Raw genomic sequence first — 8256 nt, 5'->3', positions numbered from 1 at the left:
GTATTTTTGGATGATATCAACGTTTAAGTCAGTGGACTTTGAGTAAAGCAGATTGTCTTCCGTAATGTGGCTGGGCCTCATCAATCATTTGAAAAGACTGATCTCCCCTTTGAAAGAGTGAATTCTGCCAGGAGATGGCTTTCAGACCTGGACTGAACTGAAGCATCATCTCTTCCCTCATCTGCAGGCTGCCAGCTCACTCTGAAGATTTTGGACTTCCCAGTTTCTGTAATAGAATGAGCCAATTCCTTAAAATAAATATTTTTCTATTTTATACATATTCCATTGATTCTATTTCTCTGGAAAACCCTGACTATACATGATTTCTGAAGAGAAGTCTGATGTAATTCTTGTTTCTTTGTGGGTAAGATACCATTCACCCCCTGGCTTCTTTCAAGATTTTCTCTTTGTCATTAATTTTCTGAAGTTTGAATATGATATGGCTAGGTATATATTTTTTAATATTTATCCTGCTTGGTAGTATCTGAGCTTCCTGGATTTGTGGTTTGGTGTCATTAATTTTAGAATATTCTCAGCCATTGTTACTTTAAATATTTCTTCTTTTCCACTTCTCTTTCTTCTCCTGAGAAATTACTTTGTATAATTTCTGTCCTTTTAAATGTGGTAAGGTGTGTTTCATGGCTGGTGTTCCCATTGTATGTATGTTACACCTTTTGTAGTTGTTCACAAATTCTTAGATATTCCGTTCATTTTTTTCCCACTATTTTTTCTCTGTTTGCTTTTCAGTTTGAAGGTTTCTATTGACATATCTTCACTGATTCTTTCCTTAGCTGTGTCCAGTTTACTAATGAGCATTTATCATTTCTCTTACAGTGTTGTTGGTTTCTAGCATTTACTTTTTTGTAAATTAGAACATTTATTTTGCCTTTAAAATCCACATTTGAAAAATAAACACTTCTTAGAGTTTCTTTCCCTCCAGACACAATTTCAAGGTTGTTTACATTCCAAACCCAAGCAAGAGGTGATACACAATTCCATGTATGTGATGATCACATGGAATCTGTTCAGCTTTGGAAATGCCAAGCCTGATAACAGACTCCTGTCATCCTGCCTCTTATCCTTATGTGCCTGATTTTTTTTCTTCAAGTGAATTGTCAGGGTGATTTGTCAGACTTTACTTCATGAAATCTTGAAGGTTCAATCTATCACCTGAAATAAATACCATATTGATAGCAGAGGAAGTTGAAGTACCAAATTATGTTATATACTCACAATAGGTCATTGTAGGTCTTAAGACTTTTTACACAGATGACTTTGGAAAAATTTTTATCCATGAGAAAAGAGGAACAAAAGTGGTATTGGGTCTCAAATTCCTCGTTTTAGGTTTCTGTTAAAGATGTAAGCTTTGCTTATACATGCTTTCTTCCATCACATCTTCAAATTCATGGAAGGTTCTAATTTCAGTTGATAGTATTGCAGCAGTTTTAATAGCCACTCTGTGGGAAGCAAAATTTCCTGGAAGAATTGGAAAGAAATTTTGTTTTGTTTGGATTTTGCTTTAGAAAAAAAAATATACAATTGATTTGGGTTTCATATCTAGTATTTCCTTTTGATTCTTTCTTAGAGTTTCTATATCTCTGCTTACATTACTCATCAATTCTTGTATGTTTTTCTCTTTTTTCCATTAGAGCCATTAACATATTAATGATAATTATTTTAAATTTTAAGTGTTATTCTGACATCTCTGTCATATCTGATTCTGGTTCTGATCCTTGTTCTGTCTCTTCAGTCTGTGTCTTTATCCCTTTAAATATATCTTGTAGTTTTTTGTTGAAAGCTGGACATGATATACCAGGTAAAAGAAAATGAGGTAAATAGGCTTTTTGTGTGAAGTTTTATTCATCTGGTTGGGGGTTAGTCTGTTTTTACACCTAGCTATAGGTGTCAGAGGTTAAAATTTCCTCTGGTGTTCTTGTTTTTGTCTCCCTTGTTGTCTTTGGTTTTCTCTGGAGACTTGGTAAATAAGATCTGAGACATGTGGTTCTTACAGTTGCAATCCTCTGTTATACAGGAGCCCTATTGATGTGGTGGTAATGTGTGGGGAGCGGGGAAGTGTTCTCTAATCCTATGATTACATCTTAGTCTTTTAGTTAGTCTTTGCCCTTGGGCTGTGACCTACACATGTGCTTCTCAGCTTTCCCCCCACCTTTCCCCCAGCTTTGATGAGATGTAATTGATATATAACATTGTGTAAGTTTAAAGTGTACAATGTGATATTGATACATGTATATATTACAAAATGTTTACTACAGTAAAGTTATTTAACACATGTTAAATCTTACATAATTACCATTTTGTTGTTGTTTTTGTTATGGTGAGAACATTAAAGCCTTACTCTCATGGAAGCTTTCAAGTGTACAATACATTATTGTTAACTGTTGTCACCAAATTGTACATTAGATCCCCAGAACCTGTTCATCTTATGCCTGAAAGCTGATGCTCTTTAACTAACAACTCCCCTTTTCCCTTACTCCTCAGCCTCTGGCAACCACCATTCTACTCTGTTTTTATGAGTTAAATGTTTTTAGATTCCACATATAAAAGAGACTATACAGTATTTGTCTTTCTCTGTTTGATGTACTTCACTTAATATAGTGCCCTCAAGTTTATCCATGTTGTCACAAATGGCAGTTTTCATTTTTTAGGCTGAAAATAAATAAACAAATAAATAGGTGGGGGGAGAGGAAGATAGAGGCAGCAGTTAGGTTGTTTCCATGTCTCAGCTACTGTGAATAATGCTGCAGTGAACATGGGAATGCAGAAAGCTCTTTGAGAAAGGGATTTCATCTCCTTTGGAAATATATCCAGAAGTGGGATTGCTGGATTATATGGTAGTTCTATTTTTAATTTTTTGCAGAACCTCCATACTGTTTTCCATACTGGCTGTACCAGTTTATAGTCCAACCAGTAGCGCTCCAACGTTTTCTCCATATCCTCACCAGTATTTGTTTCCTGTGTTTTTTTCTTTTTTCATAATAGCAATTGTAACAGATGTGAGATATCTCATTATGGTTTTAATTTGCATTTCCCTGATGATTAGTGATGTTAAGCAGGTTTTCATGTACATGTTGGCCATTTGTATATCTTCTGTAGAAAAATGTCTATTCAAGATATCTGCCCATTTTTAATTTTTTTCATAAGTTGTACGAGCCACTTACCTATTTTGGATATTCACTCATCAGATATATGGTTTGCAAATATTTTCTCCCGTTCTGTAAGTGGCCTTTTCATTTTGTGGATTGTTTTTCTTGCTGTGCAGCAGCTTTTTAGTTTGATATAGTGCCATTTGTTGATTTTTGTTCTTGTTTGTGTTTTTGGTGTCATATCCAAAAAATCATTGACAAGATCCATGTCAAGGAGTTTTTACCCTATGTTTTCTTCTCAGAGTTTAATGGTTTCATAGCTTACATTTAATCTCTTGGTCTACTTTGAGTTAATATATGTGCATAGTGTAAGAAAGGGTTCTGATTTTATTCTTTTGCATGTGAATATCCAGCTTTCCCAGCACCACTTATTGAAGATACTATCCTTTCTCCATTGAGTATATTTCATTCCTTGTCAAAAATTAGCTGACCATATAAGTGCAGGTTTACTTCTGGATTCTTAATTCTATTCCACTGGTCTGTATGTTAGTTTTAATGCCAGTACCATACTGTTTTGATTACTATAGCTTTGTAATATAGTTTGAAATCAGGACGCATGATGCCTCCTGCTTTGTTATTTCTCTGGATTGCTTTCACTATTTGATCTTTTGCTGTTTCATTTGAATTTGGGTATTATTTTTCTTCTATTTATGTGAAAAATGCCATTGGAATTTTAGTAGAGATAGCATAGAGTCTACAGGTGGCTCTGGGCAGTATGGGCATTTTAAAACAATGTTAACTCTACCAATCTACGAACATGCAATGTATTTCCATTTACAGTAAGTCCCCAACATACAAACCTTCAAGTTTCGAACTTTCAAAGATGTGAATGTGCATTTGCATGTCCAATCACTTAAGTTTTTTCACGTGCCTGGCATACATTGTCACGTGTGTGCATCCTCTACAAGTGGTTGTGCTTTTGTGTACTTTACAGTACTGTATAGAGTACAGTAGTACAGTATCATTATTTCAAGCCCAGGATGTCTGAAGCAAGTGTAAAAGCAGCAGTGATGTAGCTGATATTGTACCGTACTTTTCAAGGTACTGTACTGTAAGATTTAAAATGTTTATTTTTTGTTTGTTTTTTATGTATTATTTGTGTGAAAACTATTATAAATCTATTACAGTACCGTAGTATATAGCCAACTGTGTTAGTTGGGTGCCTATGCTAACTTTGTTGGACTTATGAACAAACTGGACTTATGAACACATTCTTGGAACAGAACTCGTTCATATGTAGGGGCTTACTGTATTTGTGTCTTCTTCCTTCTTCCATTTCTTTCATCAGTGTCTTATAATTTTTAGTATATAGGTCTTGTACTTCTTTGGTTAAATTTATTCCTAAGTGTTTTATTGTTTTTGATCCTATTTTTAAAAAAATTTTTGGCCGAGTCATGCAGTGTGTGGGATCATAGTTCCCCGAGGAGGGATCGAACCTGTGCCCCCAGCATTGGAAGCACAGAGTCTTAACCTCTGGACCATTGGGGAAATCCCTGATCCTATTTTAAATGGGATTTTTTTCTTTTTCATATAGTTTATTGTTAGAATAGAATAGAAATGCAACTGGGACTTCCCTGGTGGTGTGGTGGTTGAGAACCTGCCTGGAAATGCAGGGGACACAGGTTTGATCCCTGGTCCAGAAAGATCCCGCATGCCACAGAGCAGCTAAGCCCTTGTGCCACAACTACTGAGCCTGTGTACTAGAGCCCACGAGCCACAACTACTGAGCCCACGCACTGCACCTACTGAAGCCCATGCACCTAGAGCCTGTGCTCTGCAACAAGAGAAGCCACTGCAATGAGAAGCCCATGCACTGCAACGAAGAGTGAGCCCCTGCTTGCCACAACTAGAGAAAGCCTGCGCTCAGCAACAAAGACCCAATGCAACCAAAAATAAACAGAACAACAGACTTATTGATTGATTGATTGATTGACTGATTTAAAAAAAAGAAAAAGAAGCGCAACTGATTTTTTTATGTTGATTTTGTATCCTGAAACTTTACTAAATTTGTTGATTAGTTCTAAGTTTTTGAGTGGAGTCTTTAGGATTTTTTTATATATAAGACAATGTCATCTACAGAGACAGTTTTGCCTCTTTTCCAATTTGGATGCCTTTCATTTCTTTTTCTTGCCTAATTTTTATGGCTGGACTCCAGTACTATGTTGAATAGGAGTGGTGAGGGTGGGCACCCTTGTCTTGTTCCTCATCTTAGAGGAAAAGTTTTCACCCTTTCACCACTGAGTATGATGTTAGTTGTTGGCTTGTCATATATGGCCTTTATTATGTTGAAGTATATTCCTTCTATACTCAATTTGTTGAGGGTTTTTATCATGAAAATATATTGAATTTTTTCAAATGTTTTTTTCTGTTTATATTGAGATGATCATATTATTATTGCCTTTCATTCATTTTATTTATTTATTTATTTATTTTTAAAGATTTATTTTATTATTTATTTTTGGCTGCATTGGTTCTTTGTTGCTGCACTCAGGCTTTCTCTAGCTGTGGCGAGTGAAGGCCACTCTTCATTGTGGTGTGAGGGTTTCTCATTGCGGGGGCTTCTCTTGTGGAGCACTGGCTCTAGGTGCGAGGGCTTCAGTAATTGTGGCGCAGGGGCTTAGTTGCTTTGCGGCATGTGGGATCCTCCCAGCCCAGGGCTCAAATTCGTGTCTCCTGCACTGGCAGGTGGATTTTTAACAACTGCGCCACCAGGGAAGCCCCTTTCATTCATTTTATATGGAGCATCACATTTATTGATTTGCATGTGATGAACCATCTTTGCATCCCAGGGGTTAAATTCCACTTGATCAGTTTCTTTCTTTTTTTTTTTTTTTTTGCTATGCTACAGGGCTTGTGGGATCTTACTTAGTTCCCCAACCAGGGATTAAACCTGCACCCTCAGCAGTGAAACTGCAGAGTCCTAACCACTGGATCACCAGGGAATTCCCCCACTTGATCCTTTCAATGTGCTGTTAAATTCAATTTGTTAGTATTTTGTTGAGACTTTTTGCATCTGTATTCATTAGGGATATTGGTCTGTAGTTTTCTTTCTTTTTTCTTAGTCTGTAGTTTTCCTGAAATATCGTTATCTGGCTTTGACATCAGGGTAATGCTGGCCTTGTAAAATTAGTTTGAGAGTGTTCCTATCTCTTCAAATTTTGGAAGAGTTTGAGAAGAATTGGTATTAATTCTGTAACTGTTACATAGAATTCACCCATGAAGCCATCTGGTCCTGGGCTTCTGTTTGTTGGGAGGTTTTTTACTGACTTAGTCTCCTTCCTTGTTATTAGGTCTGTTCAGATTTTTATTTCTTCATGATTCACACTTGGTAGATTATATGTTTCTAGGAATATATTCATTTCCTCTAGGTTGTCCAATTTGTTGGCATATAATTGGTTATAGCAATCTCTTATAAATCCTTTTTATTTCTGTGGGTAACTATTGTAATATCTCCTCTTTCATTTATTTTTATTTATTTTACCCTCCTTTTTTCTCTGTAAGTCTAGCTTAATGTTTGTCAATTTCATTTAATCTTTTAAAAAATAACTCTAAGTTTTCTTGATCTTTTCTATTGTTTTTCTCTTCTCTATTTCATTTATTTCTGCTCTGATCTTTGTTACCTCCTTCCTTCTACTAACTTTAGGTTTAGTTATTGTTTTTCTAGTTCTTTGAGGTGTAAAATTTAGTTATGTGAGAGCATTCATTTTTTAAATTAATGTAGGCATTTAGTTTATAACTATAAATTTCCCTCTTAGAGCTCCTAAATTTATTTATTTATTTATTGGCTGCATTGGGTCTTCGTTGCTGTGGGGGGGCTTTCTCTAGTTGTGGTGAATGGAGGCTACTCTTAGTTGCAATGTGCAGGCTTCTCATTGCGTGGCTTCTCTTATTGTGGAGCATAGGCTCTGGGTGAGCAAACTTCAGTAGTTGTGGCATGAGGGCTCAGTAGTTGTGGGTCTCAGGCTTAGGTTCTCCACGGCATGTGGGATCTTCCTGGACCAGGGATCAAACCCGTGTCCCCTGCATTGGCAGGTGGATTCTTAACCACTGTGCCACCAGGGAAGTCCCCCACAAGCTTTTGTATGTTGTGTTTCTATTTTCATTCATTTCAAGATATTTTTTATTTCATCTTTGACCCATTGGTTGTTTAGGAGTGTGTTGTTTAATTTCCACATATTTGTGGCTTCCTGGAGCCGCTGGTTTGGGAGAAGCCACGGCAATAGTTCCTCTCCAGCTTCTTCACCAACAACCAGAAGTGCCAGCTTATAACCCTGAAGACATCGGAGACAAATCCATATGTCAAACTTTTACTTGATGCGTGAAGCATTCGGGTTGTGCTGTTAACAAAGAAAGACACTTTTCTTGTGAAGATTGTAATGGAAGTGTCAGTGGAATTTTTGACACTTCAGTGTCTCAGATTGTTTTGTGTCAGAATAATATCCATAATCAGGCCCATATGAACAGAATGGTCACCCACGAGCTCATTTACACATTCAATCATTGTTGAGCTCATGTTGAGTGGTTCACCAACGTCAGACACTTGGCCTGCTCTGAGGTTTGAGCTGCTAACCTAAGTGGACTCTGCTCACTTTTAAATGAAATATTCAGGTTATATTTGGATTAAAAGAACACCATCAGACTTGTGTGTGAGACAGAGCCATTCGTTCTATCCTGGCTGTTAGGAACATCAGCAAAGAAGTAGCTCAGAAGGCTGTTGCTGAAGTTTTTGAATCTTGTTTCAATGACCATGAACCTTTTAGAAGGATCCCTTATAATAAGACCAATGCAAGATATGCTCATAGAGGCTTTCAAAACCGGGATTGGTACTACTCATGTATATGAAGACAATGACATTTTACATTGCAGAGCTTCAGTGATCATGAAGAAAGTATGGTTCCCAAACATAAAATGTAAATGATCAATTAATTACAGAGAAGAAGATGCTTATTCTAGCATCAGAAAAAGTAACTGTGGTAAGAAATGAAACTGCCTTAAACTCCAAGGCAAAAGTTATATCTTTGTGGCTAACCATTTGGTAAATAAGGCAAATAAATTACATTTCAAAATTAAAGATTTTTCCCCACATACTTGT

The 8256-nt window shown here is 36.5% G+C and overlaps 1 pseudogene; it reads left to right on the top strand.

The window, feature by feature from the left end:
• Window positions 1-1804: 1804 nt before the first annotated feature.
• Window positions 1805-8006, top strand: LOC130843518 (mitochondrial inner membrane protease ATP23 homolog; annotated as a pseudogene).
• The last annotated feature ends 250 nt before the right edge of the window (window positions 8007-8256 follow it).

The sequence above is a fragment of the Hippopotamus amphibius genome, chromosome 1 (assembly GCF_030028045.1).
Source record: "Hippopotamus amphibius kiboko isolate mHipAmp2 chromosome 1, mHipAmp2.hap2, whole genome shotgun sequence".
Taxonomy (NCBI): domain Eukaryota; kingdom Metazoa; phylum Chordata; class Mammalia; order Artiodactyla; family Hippopotamidae; genus Hippopotamus; species Hippopotamus amphibius.
This window is presented reverse-complemented; position numbering and strand designations above follow the sequence as displayed.